Genomic DNA, 16,555 nt, shown 5'->3' on the forward strand with positions numbered 1-16,555 from the left:
TTAATCGTCATAATTTTGGTTCCTTGGTAGATTCTATGGTCTGTGTTAAAAAATAGTATCTAAATAATCCTTTTATAAATTTATTTTGTAGTGTTTGTAAGTTAGAAATTTGGTTTTTACATGCTACCCCATATTTCAATTAGATACATAAAATGTGGCTTGACTAAACAATTATAAATTAAATGACGTACGGATTGAGGAATACAATTGTGTATAAGTGATTTTAGTTTGGTAATTATGTGTGATATATGAAAGTTCTGCAGCACTTTAAATATGTATATATTCTGTCCCAGATAGTCCCAGATATTTTTTGTTAGTGACTTAAACGTCTTGAACTTTTAACGGTTGAAGGATAGGAATGATTTTATTTTAGGCTCTGAATATTACATAAGATGTTTTTGAGTATCTCTCTCTCTCTATCTCTATATAGCTTATTAATAAATAGTTGTAAGAGACCATGATCTACTATTACCATGCCTTTTTAAATTAACTATGAATTGTTTGAGTTTTACGAATTAAAAAGAAATGGTTTTCCAACTATTACGAAAGTTTGTTAATGAGCACTCTTGTATATCGAATCACAATTGAAATATGTTTATAATTAATACATCTACTCTACACACCTTACTGCTGTATTTTAATACTGTTTATTTGTTTGAAAATGAATACTTCCACATAACATTTAATAATTGGGCAAGGACTGATATAGTGTAATTGATTTGGTATGTCCAAACTTAATCAAATGCCGATTAGCTGTGAGCATCTCGATAACAGTATCTGTACATATTGTCCCAGTATGCATTCGCGTGCTTAGGCTGATAACGCCCACTCTACTATACAGATATAAGTACTTATATAATTTAAGCTAACTATTGCTATATTATTGCTAGCTCATTGAAAATCATAGCAAATGCACAACAACCTTTTCCAGCTGAAGTAATAAAGACGAATATTATGTTAAAAAAGTTGTTGTCCTAAATATTCTTTCAATTTATATATAAAAGTGGCAGTATTAAATGTACATGAATTATAGTTTGTATAAAATAAGTGTTTTTATTTTCTAAAAAAATAAGATTAACTTCTATGTATATGTATGTCTAATATTTTCTGTTAAATATTGAGAAATTATAAAAGAGCGCGCGTTGCGCGAGTTCGTAGCCCATTGCGATCCTCGCTCTCTTAACACGAGGTACGCCTTAATAAACGTAAATCCAATGAAATTCGCAACAAAGTGAACTGTTTCGAGTGTGGCTTACCGAAGATTTGTAACTGGGGCTTGATATAAATTCTCTACAACTCAGCTCGGCCCGCCCTCGGTCTAGTATTAAGGAATTTAGGACAAATTTCTGCTTTAGCGTGTATTACTGATGTGTTACACAGAAAAATCATATGTCCGTAAAGTGACTAAATTATTTCCGAATCAATTTGACTTAAAAAATGCCAAATTGACAATGAGCCCTCTGGCATTAAGGGTGTCCATCGGCGGCCGTATCACATAGCATCATTTTAGCCTCCTGCCCGTTTGCCCCGTTCTATAAAAAAATACCATGACGATAATAATATTTTTCTTTTTCTTATTTATGGTACAGCGTCATAAATAGAAATCCGCATACCGTAGGGCTGTGCGTCCCCAAAGCGAGGATCTATAAAAGTTAGTTCCAGTGAAGCGAAGTTCATATGGAAAAAGTTAGTGGGACACTTTAGCAAATGTGCCGATTTCAACACCGCTGAAGGAAATAACAAAAAAGTTTTGACTTATTACCCGCCCCGTTCGTAAACATGTTACAGAATGTTTTTTTTCAATTCTGACATAACTAATTTGTAAGTTGTTGAAGCGAAAGAGGTTGTCGTCGGTCATAGAAAATTAACTTTACATCCACTTTTATATACCATCAAAAATGTATCTTAAAAACTATATTCATAAGATGTGGTACGAAAGAAATAGGGGCATGTGAAGCGTTTCAGCCAAAAAACACTTGTCTCCAAAACAATTCCCGCCCCAGTATGAAAAATTGCAAATTTTATAATTAAATTCATTTCAAATAGAAAAAAATTAAAGCAGCTGTGTTGTATGTGTTATATTTATTTATTTATATAATTAGTTTTTGCCAATTAAAAAAAATACTTTCAAAACTCTTCAAATAGCAAAGGGTCGCTTTATAAAACATTTTTCTGAATATTCATCGTGCAGTATGAAATCTGACCAAATTAAAATTTGTCATATTCATATTTTTCTTTCAAATTATATTGTTTAGGTATGTTATAATTCAGACTTTTCTGATTTGGCCATAACACAAAATTGTGCTTCAAATTTTAGTAGAAAGTGGCATCTCTATTCCGCTCATCTTGATATTCTCTTTGATGGCACTCAAACAACAAGAATATTTCATTGATTACTTTCTACTGACCTCTCCATAATTGTGTGGCGTATCTGTAGTATTCCATATTACAGTAATAGATAAAACATAAATAATTAAAAGTACGGGATTCAAAGTTTAGAAAAGTAAAAAAAAACTATCTAATCGTGGTTACCGCTTGTGAAAATTAAATGAAAATAAAATCAAAGTTTCCGTAACCTCAAAATCGTATTACAACGCTTCGGCAGTTAAACCTTAAAAAATCAGACTCGTAAAATAAAGTGTCTAAGAAAGGATTTGTGCTAAAAACGCTTTCATTAGCTCCCGAAGGGTTTCTTGATAGAAATGGCACCATTTGTATTGGCCTAATCGGGACTTTCTTAGAGAATTCCTCAAGTTATCATTTGTTACTTCGATTGAGATATCCCAAAATCAGCCAGATGGGGCTAATTGGATATGAAAAGCCACTATTATATGTGATATTACAACCACGTAAATTGTTATTTAATCCGTCGTTTTACATCTCTTTACAGAATTTGGCTTCGTTTTAGTTTGAAAACACGAATATAACAAAATCCTCTTAAACAGTAATGAAAAACTTTTCATGAGAATAAAATCACTGTTAATCTTTAAATTACTCGAATAATTAAAATAGTGAAACGAACGTGTACGACAGAAATCTTTATGAAATTACTTATTATTTGACATTTAGCTCGCGCTTGAAGCAGTACTGAATCCATCCATATTAGTATTAGCTGCGCATTTGTGCAATTAGTTCCAAAATGCAAATAGTGCTAAAGTTGGTCTGTGCTTCTCGAGCCACGTCATTGCCCCAAACGATGTTTTGTTATTCATTCGCCTTTGACCATAAACTCGAAACTTAAACACAGTAACTGAATCTTTTTTTTCTGAAACCGAAACATCTCATTAAAATACAACCGTATATAATGAAGTTTCAAAACCACCTACACTTTGGGGGTTAGAAATTTTGCTGGAAGGCTACCAAATGTCAGTTGGCCCGAAAAAGAGCCGTTAATAATGTTTATGAGACAAAAAATGACAGTCTGAATCCTAAAAATTAGAGTTTTCTAAGCAATTGTATTTTAATTAATTTTGTCTAATATGTTGTATATATTATAAATGAGCGAGTCTTTTAAAGTGTAAACACAACGCAAATTTACACTCCAATTAAGCTCAGTATTACGTGAGTAATAAGAATTATTTCTGCCTTTTAAAACTATAATACAAACATTTGAAACAGGTCACCCGTGTTCCTCTCATAGATGGAAAATTTATTTTATATTTCCTGAAAAGTATATTTCCTATTCACAAATTTCCAATAGCAAAAGCGTTGGTTTATGTTTTAAATTTTTCATGGCGGCTGACCGATTTCATTTTGTGCCATAAGTGATTACTAGTTTACATATTTTTAATCACACCGGTTCCATCTGCGATATTAAAAATGTTTCTTCTAAAAGTCAAATACGAATAGGAAAATTATCTATATCTAATGGCTAAATTTGACGAATTAACATGAAACTTATATTCAATACTAGCTGACCCGGCTAACTTCGTTCCGCCTAACAGTTTTATAATATCGTGTTAACTTTCGTTAAACTAAATTTAGGATTTCATTAAGATAGTAATAATTATACAACTTTTTTCGCAGTACAGAATTATTTTAATTGCGAAAGAAGAATGGCAATTTTACACACTAGGCCTCTTCTCTCTATCGCCAATATTGTCTTCTTTGCCGATGAGTAGGGATGCCAACAGGCTCGAATTTAATGACGAGGAATAAGTGATACCATGATAATCTTATGTTCCAAATTAAACGTATTTTATTTTTTTTAATAAAATTATCACATTTTACATCAGGAATTGACGGTCATTTCAAGACCGATACAAATGAATGAATATGTACTCGGGTGATTGGTGGCGGCGTTGTGTACGTTTATTTATCGTAATGCTTGATAAGTGTTAGTTAATCAAAAGCAACGATGCCATAAAAATGCTTTATTTTATCCATTCCTAAACTAAAAGTTTATGTATAATAATAAAATGGAACAGTAAATCGAGTAATTGAAAGAAAAGAAACTCTCAGAAAGATTGTTCTATCTACAGACCATTGATGAGACAAACCTGTTCAAAAAGGCATTGGAACAAAAAAATAAGCAATAACAAAATCAAAAGGACAGCGAAATTGCACAGAGCCTTTGAGCAAATACGGAAATTTGGTTTCCGGCATCTCATCTCCGGAATCACGCCGGCATACTTTACGTGCCCGTCAGCTCAGCCCATACCTATTTGGTAAGGCTGAATTCTGTGTAACTTTGGTTATATACATATTTCAAATAGAACTAAGTATTCATTCAACAGTCATGTGTTTTGACAGTCAAGTTGCCTTCAGATAAAGAATAATACCGAATTATCATTACGTACAAACCAATTAACACTCTACTGCATTATCTTTTAAGCTATTTAATTATTTTTCTAAATCTCTTCCAGTAGACTAACTTTAGTTTGGTATATCTTAACCAAACACGGTTTAAGGCCTTTTTCATTCTCCTTTTATATTAGGAATCTAAAATATACAATCTCACTGAACCATGACTTACACATACTATTTCTTTATTTCCTTTAAATTACTTTAAAAAAATTGCTATTACTCGCATTAGGCTTTGTCTCGCCTATGTTTATCTAAGGGGAAAATATACAAATCCTAAAAACATCCAGTGTCCCTGAGGTATAGCCAGGTTTCAAGTGGGACAAAGTTTCACCTGCCTTCATAAATCAGCTTCACTCGTAAATGGATTGTGAAATTAGACATCTGCGTGGCAAAATACTGAGCCCTTCTATTGAAGCCTTAACGCATGAGCTAACAAGTTCTATATGAACACAATGACATCGACTTTAATATTGACACAGAGGCACAAAGCGAGGGACGACACAAGCTGGGAGTCATTACACGCGGCCGCAGAGCGAAGACAAAGCACGTCTAATTGGACGGAAGCTGTCCTCACTACTGTGCGTCTGGTTACCGGCCGCCGCACACGATACCTGCATTAGAACCGGAAATTACAATAATATGCAAACACGTCTACTCTAGCTAGCTGTACATTTCGATAAAAATATGTTAATAGATATATCATAGGTTAAGAAGAGATCAACAATCAGTGGGTATGTGTACAAAGTTTATCTATAGTTGCGAGAGTTGCGGCCCTCAAAAGTTGCGGCTCTCCAGCATTGTAGTCACGTCCGGTGTCGATATTCTATCGAAGTAACCCTCGGTAATTTATGGAGCCAGAGAGGCGTGCCAGTATGAATTATGGTCAGAACAGACAGACTAGTACGTATACGAAGTAAAATATCCGCTGAACTCACACCATTCACATAATATAGCCAAAGTCGTAAATGCTAAACTATAAATTGCTTTTAGATGATGATGATGGCTTAAGTGTCGCATTAAAGACACGTAAGACAACCCGAAGACACATTATTTGACCTTTTCCTGAAACTATTCTTTATTTTATCTCAAAGTAAATCCACAATGATATTTTTAGATTTGATACAAATAATCTTAAAGATTATGATTCGTATAAAAATCTACGACTGCTACAAAGCACACGACAAAAAGAAACCATCAATTCTCGATTCGATTTGAATAAAAGGTATTCTTTTGTAAGCAAGGCCTAGGTACGTACAATAGAGGGGTCATTTTTCACTCGGGTTGGCCGTAAATCACAAACAGACTGCCATATTTCATAGTCGATAGAGTGGCCGTCGCGGGACAGGAATTGCGATCGAAATATCATTTCATACAACTCAATCAAATTCAAGTTCAAAGCTGAAGTAGTCTTTATGCAACTAGCCATAATTCGAAACACAATATTCAACTGTTATTTTACACTTATATTGCAGATTTAAATCTCCCTTATACATATTTTTAACTGAATATTTTCGGGGCTATATATATACAACATATAATTAGCTCTAGACAGCTCGAACATAAATATCGACAAACTATCGTAAAAGCTAATGAAGCACCTTCTAAGTAGCATCACTTAAATTTCAATAGATGTAGACGCCTAAGTAGCAAGTACTGCTGTCATCTTCATCGGGGCATATCCTCGTTGCCGGCCCACTGGCTCGGAAACCAGCCGCCTCTCACATTATACGAGTAATTTAACGGAATACGGTTAAAGCCTATCTTTGCACGGAGTCGGATTTTACAGGAGATAACTGAGAGATAAGGCAGTGCGTCATTCACACTACGATTAACTCTAACCTTAATTTAGTAAATTTTAGAATCTATATACTATATAATACCTAGGCTTTGTTTAAATGACGAATAATATGTAACTCCCCCCAGAAGCTTATGCGTGTAAATTACAATCAATTACGGTGTAGGTTTTTTAAGCAGTTACAATGTTTTTAATTGTCTGTCACAGTTGTAATTATTTTCCTTTAAAGTATTCTTAAGTATTTCCATTTACTTTTATCTGTAATAATGTAATGTAAGACTTACTCTTATCGGAATAAAATTTTATAGAAATACTAGCTGACCCGCCAAACGTTGTTTTGGCATGTATATTACATCTAGGAAACATTTTTAAGTTCAATAAAGAGTACAATAATAAAACAAAGCGTTTGATTGTAGAGAGGTGAAAATTAGGGGTTGTATATATTTTTATAGCGTGAACTAATATCTAAATTGTAAGTTTTACACAGATTTTAAATACCTAACTTGACTTGCCTTTTATTGTGTGTATTAAATACGACATTTTAAAAAAAGATAACATTTGCATGCCTATATATATGCATGTGCATCCTATATGCATGACCCTCTAAAGGTTAAAAATAATGTCAACGTCAATAATCACACTAAAAAGAAAACGATGGATACGGAAAGAGACATAATGGAATGAATTCCATTCCATCCTCCCATCTCTTAGCCTGAAGGCTAAGAGATGGGAGGATGACGTTAAGAAAATAGCGGGTTCAACATGAACTCGCACTGCAAAAATGAGGAACGACTGGAGAGCTTTAGAGGAGGCCTTTGTCGAACGACAAGTTGAAACCGAACTACCGTTTGCCGATAATCAATAGATATTAAAACTGTTAGTATATTAGTTAAACTCTAGTTAATAGTCAAAATGTGTTTTTTTAGATAGTAGTCAAGTAAATTAATTTTAGGCACACGAAACTACTCTGTGTTAAACTTGTTACAACAATAAAGGCTTTATTTTTATTATATATGGCGGATTATGCGAATTTCGTTAATTTTGTAACTCATTGGGAACGATCATTGTGACACGAGAATTTTATATATGTATATAGAAATTAAGATCCTTCTTTTACACCATCATTAGATTTTTCTTATATAGATTGTAAAAAAAAACGTAGATTTATCGTGTTATTTTATTATAAGGAAAAGCGATTATCTCTTCGAATATTGATAAAAGATTTCACGTCGTAGCCTCGACTTCAATCAGAGCCCATACTCTATCATTCTCTCCTCACTTCCCGAGGGACAAGACGTGAACTCGAGACTTTCTTGCATTACTACTTATGGACTACATAATATAGGGTTACCACTCCTCTTTTCATTTCTAATACTAAACGCAAAGTATGTAGATTCATAAAACTATAGTTACATGCGGTCAACCTCTATTGTATTGAAGCCTAGAAAATGGGGTTTCCTTCTTCACTGCGGCCTTGGCTCGCTGGTGCATTGGGTCCATTTAATTGTCTTTTTTAAATATGGTCAATTGAATATTTAATGTATGTTATTTGGTTGGTGAGTGATAATTGTGGAGGTAAATTTGAAAAGAATTCATATACTCGTGTTAACATGTGAGTTATGATTTACATAAACACAACTTTAGTGCGCTTCTCAATATTTGATGAGCTTTGCAGTGAACATTTTAACAGCGAGTTCACCTTATATTCTGTTTAAAGGTGTTTATTATAAAGAGGATCAACATCAATACAACCCTGACCGAAAACCTGTTTGATCAATTTTGTTATGAGTATATGAGAAATTGACGGACTGTTCGTGTCAAAAAACTGAAAAATTTATAATAATAAATAATAAATTAAATAATAAATATTAAGAATGAATTTTTTTTACGCATAGAATACTCAGTGGTAGATAATCCTATGCAGTCGTCGATTTACCACTTTGCTTGATCATGAGTTTTACCGTTTGTTATACTATCTTGAATATATATATTGCTTTTTAATACAGCAAGCAAAACGAGATTCACTTTAGTTTCCGTAACTTCAAAAGATTGAAAGAAATACATCTTCCTTACCTATAAACGTACATTAATTACGATACATATTTACATATTACCAACTTTGTTTATTTAAATACCAACGTTTTTTGAACAAACAAACTATAAAATCGTCGTAAAGTATTTTTATCAATTGACACTTTAAATTCTTATCAAACATTTTATCAATTATTAAAAAATAAAATTATTTCATTTCGACAAAGCGAGTAAAGTAATATTTAGAGAAAAAATAATAATATTTTGTTTTACTTTTAAAATAAAGAAAGTCAGAGAAAATTACGAACCTTATATTATATTATGTACTCATATTATATACTGTGTATAACATGTATAAAATAAACAACACTTAATTATAGATAGTAAAACCATTTTCTTAAATTCAGGCAGGTATTAAAAAGTACTAAGTAGTTAGTTAAAATAATGTCAAAAACTAAAATATATTTAAATATATTCTATAGTTTCCCATCATAAATCTTTACTCATTGTGAAACGGCTTCCGCAATTAATGCCGTCGGAAAATTAAGTTGTTGCCAAGTGAGTGAGAACGGGAAACTTAATATAACAGAGCTTTTGAAATATTTTAGCCCTCTGCATTTAAACAAAATTATAACGTTCACAAAGATTTGATAACCTTTTAAACATAAGTGCTTTAAAATATATTATTATTAAATGAAAACTATATTAAATTGAATGGGCTAGACTTACGTAAACATCATTATTTTAGCTATTAGAGTTTTCCCATGAGAGCACTCACACGTCAAACTCAAGTGCACTCACCGAGCGAATCGAGGGTTGTAAACTGCTAAAGAATCGCCGCTGAGTTCTAATTGCTGTCACCCACAACACTCAGTTAACACTTGTATCACGCGTGAAGTCAGTATCACTTGCACAATCCACTGATAGCGCGGACTCGTGTTGATAATGTTGGGGTTCGGGCGGGCTACGGGTGGCCGGCGCGGCGCGAGCGAGCGGACTGCTGCCTGCGCACGCCTCGACCCGGCCAGCCCCGCGCCCCTTGCCTTTTATTCTACACATTAAAATATCAAATCAGACCCTTATCTGACATTATTCTAATATTATTTTTATTTTAGATATTGATATCGAACGTAAATGACGCAGCATTGTGTAACTTTGGCTCATCTGGCTCGCAGGTTCTATTTATTTTACATATAACATAGAATAAACGTTAGTAAAAAAGATTATTTTGGAAAGGTATCGCCTTACTGGCCCATTTAGTTATTCTTTAAATAAAAATGTACTTATTTAATATAAATATTCCGGAAAACAACGAATTATTTAAAACAAAGCCACTGACATAACTGTGACATCCCTTGGGCTACATACAATTAGGTAAATTAGTGGCATTATCTGGCATCGCCATCCGCATCACTCGTGCTCGGCGAGATATCCCTGCGAATGGTCCTCAATGATCACCTCAAGTCCTAAGTCTCGGTGATTAGTTACCGGCGTGTGTCGGATGCCCCGGAGGTATGGGGGAGGGTAGAGGGGGGGGTGCAAACGACGCAGTTAGCCTGAGTAATACCCGCCTCGTGCCGCGGTTACCATCGACACCTAATTTATAACGTTTTGAATCGAATGCTTATGTAAATTCCCGCAAAGGTAGATCCCTAAGAATTTCTTTCTCATCTCAACACTCTTGAACATCAAACGATTTCGTCGTTCAAAGCGCTTTTTTTCTTATTTTCACACATCATTCCGGCCCCTCCACGCCGTAAGTAACCTTTTTATTTTCTTCACAAGTTTCACCGTTTAAACACGACTCTATTTACTCCTACATGAAAGAGGCAACGCCTTTATTCTAGTACGTATTAAACATTATCAATACAAATAAGACATACAAAATCAGCCGACTTATTCGAACTACATATCTTCAAATTTAAGACTATATCGAAATTTTTCATTAATTTGACATTATACGATGCTCTTACTACAAGTCTTGTGTAGATGTCTTATGGTGTAGCAGGATACGGAGTCGCGCTACGCCGTAGAAGCTGCTTATCTTAGATTCTGTATGTAGACTGGAAATAATATTTTACTACAACTCATAATAACAATAAGGTTTATTTTACTGAAGCATTCAAGACTTTCGTTTGAAGTCTATTGGACGTTATTGTTTAGTTGTAAAGTTTAAAATGGATCATGGCCTCTCTAATTCACACCTATTCGGCTATCGGCCTTCTCTCGCGCTTTTGTTCCTAATGCTCATTACGTATTCTCTCTCCTGGATCGAGATATACATTTTATAGGTTTTATTGGAGGTCACGTCTATTGTGAACGTTTATTCGTTTCACTGAGGTAAATATAATCGGGGACCGTTTAATGTGTGATGTTTTAAATTTAAAGGAGAAAAAAGTTAATAATTATTCAATAACGGGCATCTATATTTCTAATTATATTTTATATATTACCTTAATCACATATTATCATTGAAAAAAATTTTAAATTACCTAAGCCCTGTAGACTCGCTGTAACATTAAAAATGCATGCATATTGCTAGGTCATTATTTTATTCCCAACATTGTTCTTCCTCGCATGACATCTGATATGAGACCGGTAATAGAAGGAGAGATTCCCTTGGTTAGTGATGTTGAATTCTCAGATGCAGTCGATCGTATAAAAAAGCATGTCCAGACGGTATACACGGCCGTGTATTGGCAATTGCTGTTGAATATCTAAAGTGTGAAATTCGGGAATCATTTAATATTTGTTTTCTTACTGCACAATTTCCGCAACTATGAAAGGAGGGTAGTCTATGTTTATTGCGCAAGCCTAGGCATCCGCAAGACATTTCATCAGCATACCGCCCAATAGTTTTACTTAATGAGGTGGGTAAGCTGTTAAAAAGGATAATAGTATAGCGCTTAAGACTACATATATCTGAAGTTGGTCCAGACTTATCAGACGCTCAGTATGCATTTAGAGTTGGACGGTCAACAATAGAAGCGATTGGCGCTATGAAAGATTTTGCTATGGAGGCTATCCATAGGCGAGGTAAGGATTTGGCAGTTTCCCTGGATATTTCCAATGCTTTTAAAAGCTTGCCGTTTACAATCATAATGGAGGCTCTCCGTTTCTATAGGATGCCCCTCTATCTTCAGTATCTTGTTAGAAGTTATTTAGAAGATCGTAAGATTCTGTATGTAAATGAGTTAGGACAGCTGATTCGGTGGCCGGTTACGTGCGGGGTTCCTTACATAGGATACGATTGGATGCTTGATGCATGTACGTTGCTACCTAAGTTAAAAATGTTTGCTATGCAGCGCGCCCTTAATGTAGCGCAAGGCAGAGACTTCCAGGAAGTGGTACGTCTGTAGAAGTTGGGACTTCTTTAGTAGTAGATAGGATTGGCCTACCAGGACTTAAGGGTGCTCTTAAAAAGATTTACGCGCTTTGTTTCACGGGCCAAGAGGTACCTACAAGGGCATCAGTTATTGTTAATGAAGTTAGAGCGTCGGTGGGTCTTTACATGAAGTATTTAGGTCTCATTCTTGATGGTAGGTGGAAGTTTGAGGATAATTTTAAAGCCCTTTGTTCGTGAACGGTTGGTGTAGCAGGGGCACTGAGTCCTCTGCTTCCAAATATAGGAGGACCTGACGAACGGTGTTGGAGGCTGTACTGTGTGTCATTTCTAGCATGGCACTTTACGGAGCCCCAATGTGGCGAGACTCCCTTACAATAAGCAATAAAATCCTTCTAAGCAGGCCGAAAAGAGTTGTAGCAAGAAGGATTATTTGTTGTTACTGAACAGTGTCTTTTACAGCTGCTTGTGTATTAGTTTTACATATGTGTATAGTATACAATTACCGGATGGAGCTGAGGGCTGAAGGTATTTACCCTGGTGTTGGGGAAGTCGAGAATTTGAGACGTTTAGCGCGAACAGTTACTATGCAGAAATGGTACCAAGACTTAGGTGATCTAATAGCGGGGCGTAAAACGGTGGAGGTTATTCGTCCAGTACTTAGTGACTGGGCAAATAGAAGAAGTAGTACCCTTACCTTCGTCTTGTGCAGGTATTTACAGGACATGGACGTTTTGCGCGATACCTGCATGACATCGTGCGGCGGGAACAAACAACTAGATGCTTGGACTGTAGCGCAAATGATGACACTGCAGAGCATACGTTGGAGAATTGTCCACAGTGGTCTCAGTTAGGTCATAATCTTTGTTCTGGGGTGGGTTTAAACCTTGCTTTGCATTGTGTTGTACATAAAATGCTCGGCAGTGACGAGGTATGGAATGCAGTGGTATCCTTCTGTGAGCATGTAATGCTACAACAGAAGGAGTCAGCAGAACGAGAAAGAGAGCGCTTTAGGACGAATCCTAGGGGTAGAAGACGGGGAGTAAATATAGGAGAATATATGCCCATTTCATACTATAATATGTAGTGTATATTGCACCGAAGGTTTTTGAGTGTAATATCCCGTTGAGGTACCGGTAAAATACGATATCGACCCCAGATTCTCTGTAAAGCGGCTTTGTAGGAATTCGTCGAGTTGTTTTTAGTGGGTTTTGGTCTCTGAATAGCAGAGATTTTGGTGTGGGTCGAGTCCCACATACCCATGCAACTTTTTAGGGCAGAGGATGCGCAAATGCATTTCCACCTCGAATATAAAAAAAGAGTCATTATTTTAATGCTTATATTTTTTAAACTTTTGATATATACAAGTATTTGTCAAATCACTTCTTTGTCGTTGTGAAATACCTATTTTAAAGCAAGAATATTGGAATGAATATCATTTATTAGAATGTTTAGGGTTCTATTAATTAAGGAGATGACTCATTCGTACGAGTTACATGATAACTAGATATTATTTTAGAGAGTGATCAGAATTGTATTCTTTGATATGTGAAGAGCATTTGATACGGTATCTAAACCAAATCCTTCAGCAAGATTTGCAAGAGCCGCATGAGGCACTTCAATTGTTAACTAATTTATTTAACAGTCACTCAATTAGCTATTACATGAAATAAAAGCCTTTGCTTCCTTTAATACTAATGTTTATTAGAAAACTAAGAAATGTAGTAGTGAGAAAATAGCAGCAACCCAGAAGTTAGTATTTACATCTGAGCAAAACCTTTATTTAATGTTGCTGTGTTTGAAGAATTTTTCATAGATGCTTCATTTATATTTACTGCTTTTTTATTAATATATTTACAATTGCCTCTTATTTGGACCAAAAGTCGAATAATACTATATTACTAATAAACACCAGTACAAGTATAAGCTGTTCTAAAAATTGTTCATGTGTCACGTAATAGTGCGTCTAACCCGACGTGTTTAAAGGCAACCCGTACGTGTTCGGCGCCATTCTCTTTTACTACGCCATACAGCCTTCAATTGAAAGTGAATTCATCCATTTATTTTTAAATCCATTGTAATTGAAACCCAATGTGAGTTAGCCAAAATGTTACACATCAAACCAGACTTTATTAACATTAGACGTTCAAGCTTGTTTTGCCCACCATCAATATATTCGAATTATTTAATTTAAAAATCAAAAGAAAACAAGAATGTTTATTAGTGGCGATGATATGAAATGAAGATGAGAGGCAAGAAGTTCTCATGCAATTGACTGACTACAATGTATTCTGCACTTTGGCTTAGATTAAAATTATATTTTGTCCGGTAAGTAAACATTTAGAAAAACATAGTGAAAAGCTTGTTTGTTGTGCTCTCTTTTAACTTCACAATTGCTAAATAAGAGAAAGAAAAGAAGCTTTACTGATTTTTTTCAACACTTTGTTTACCTAAACTAGACTTTCGATACGTAAAATGCAGTTGATGTAAAAAGCCAATAAGGATTTTTAAATACCATCTGTTGAAATACTTGTTTAAATAAACGAAATACTTGAATCGATATAAAAGAACAGAGATTTGAGTAATATTATAATTTCTTAGAATAGGAGGAGCTCGTTAATCCCACCTGCCATAAAGTGCATTATTAACTTCAGCACATGAATATGTAGATGTCGCTGAGCGGAGTTTGGGGGCAGGTGTGCAACGTTTAGTTTTTGTCTCACCACTGCCGACAGTTCTCTCGTCTAGACTATACCTATTTCAAACTTTTACAGCCAACCAGCAAAATTAGTATTCCAGTCGTGCACCTATGTTACTCGTAATTGTGGCCATCGCTGCTGTCAAACGTAGTAAATTCACAAACTAAAGGGCCGACGAAATTTTTTTCCTTCTAATGGTTCATTTTAAAAATTCAAATCCGATATTTTTTGTAGAAAACAATGTAACAGCCGTCTCTGGTCCAATGTTAGTAGAGAAGTTAACAAAACTTTACACTTAACAAAAGTAAATCAAATTAATTCCCCGAAAAGCTCTCGAATAGCTTGAATGCATTATTCTGATTTTAGGAGTTTCTCCTGAATTAAACAGCGATAAATAAAGTTGCGCCTGCGGTCCGGTTCAAAGTTATTTAATATCGGCGACAAGATGACCTCTCACACAGCTCTTTGTGTTTGTACCCGTACTGGTTACATGTTAACTAGTTGCAGGTTCGATCACCTGTCATCGACTCTGTTTTAAACATATTATATTATTTACTCTTTTATTGTTAGATGTCGCATATTATATTAGTCGTAATATACTACATAGCGGTGTAATTGGGCTTTATCCACGATATTGATCTGGCGAAGGTTTTTTTTTATATTATAAAAGTTACATAAGGATAATATATTTTTGTAGGTAATATCAAACTTTTATGTAGAACATGATCATACATCTCTCATTTTCGAAATTGGTTCCATCTGAAACTTGACAAACTTTACCTCTACACAATATTAGGATAGATATGTGTAGGAGATGCGGACAAATCGCAGAGTCAATAATATTTGTGTAGCTTTAAAGCAGCTGGCATGTAAAGCGCAGCTGTCCACACTCTAGGAGCCACTCGACCACACATGCCGTACGGGCAATTTATTAACATTTATTCAATACCAACACGTCTGCAAAGTTACATATTGCACGGCAGAAATTCTTAATGAATGTATAATATCATTCATAGTATGCAATGTCGTAACAATAGTGAAAATATTGATTTGACTCAAAGATGTACAAAATACTTATCAATTAGTTTGATTTTTAAACATAATTGAAAAATTACATGGCACTTTTTTATATATTTCGTTAATAATATTATATCGTATATTTTAAGACAAGTCTTTTTTTCTACATTTTACGACAGAATAATATACAACATAAATAGCAAAATGAAGCCTAGGGGGTTCGTTTTAAGATAGTTTAAACAGTATCGGGACGTGTAGTTGTAATAGTCAAAGTTGTTCTGAGCGAAGTTATTTAATAACTACTGCATAATCCAACTCCGCCTGCCCAGTTTTAATCTCTGGCTTTAACCTCGGCTACGAACGAAACGACATTCTTAAAATAGCTTCAACTTTTATTTTTCTTAATTGGCTTTTAATAATGAATCTGATTAATTAATTATTTTAGATTTTAATTACTTTGTCTCAGAAAATGTATTTAATTAAAAATCTAAATCAGTCTGTATTTAATTGGGGAAGTATATTGCGTATGGCTCATAGAGACCATTGGGACCCAATTTATTGCGCAAGAAAACGTCATTCGCTAAAATATATTCTCAATCCTCAGTATTACATCAATTGTATAGCATAAAAGGTACTGTACCCTTCAAAATCTGTTGCATTGTGAAAGACTTACCTGGTTAATATTACCTAGATTCTATGTATTATCTAGATAATTCAATCACATACAATCTACCTTCTGAAAAACTGTGACAAATGATGAATATGAGGGTTTCAATAAAAAAAACACTTATTAGACTACGAACATAACAGGCTACCTAATAAGACTTGTAACTACTAATGTTACCAATATATAATATCAATATA

The 16,555-nt window shown here is 34.5% G+C and overlaps 1 protein-coding gene across 3 annotated transcripts in view; it reads right to left on the reverse strand.

Moving 5' to 3' along the window:
* Window positions 1–9,619, reverse strand: part of LOC111003635 (T-lymphocyte activation antigen CD86) — an 87,332-nt gene extending 77,713 nt beyond the window's left edge. For 2 of the 3 annotated variants that reach the window (XM_022274264.2, XM_022274263.2), the window contains exon 1: window positions 9,434–9,619. The gene's annotated coding sequence lies outside the window, so the exon portion shown is untranslated. Of the gene's footprint in view, window positions 1–9,361 lie in introns of all 3 variants that reach the window. The other variant, XM_045628264.1, reaches the window with a different exon arrangement.
* Between the last annotated feature and the right edge of the window lie 6,936 nt (window positions 9,620–16,555).

Source organism: Pieris rapae, chromosome 5 (genome assembly GCF_905147795.1).
Source record: "Pieris rapae chromosome 5, ilPieRapa1.1, whole genome shotgun sequence".
Taxonomy (NCBI): Eukaryota; Metazoa; Arthropoda; class Insecta; order Lepidoptera; family Pieridae; genus Pieris; species Pieris rapae.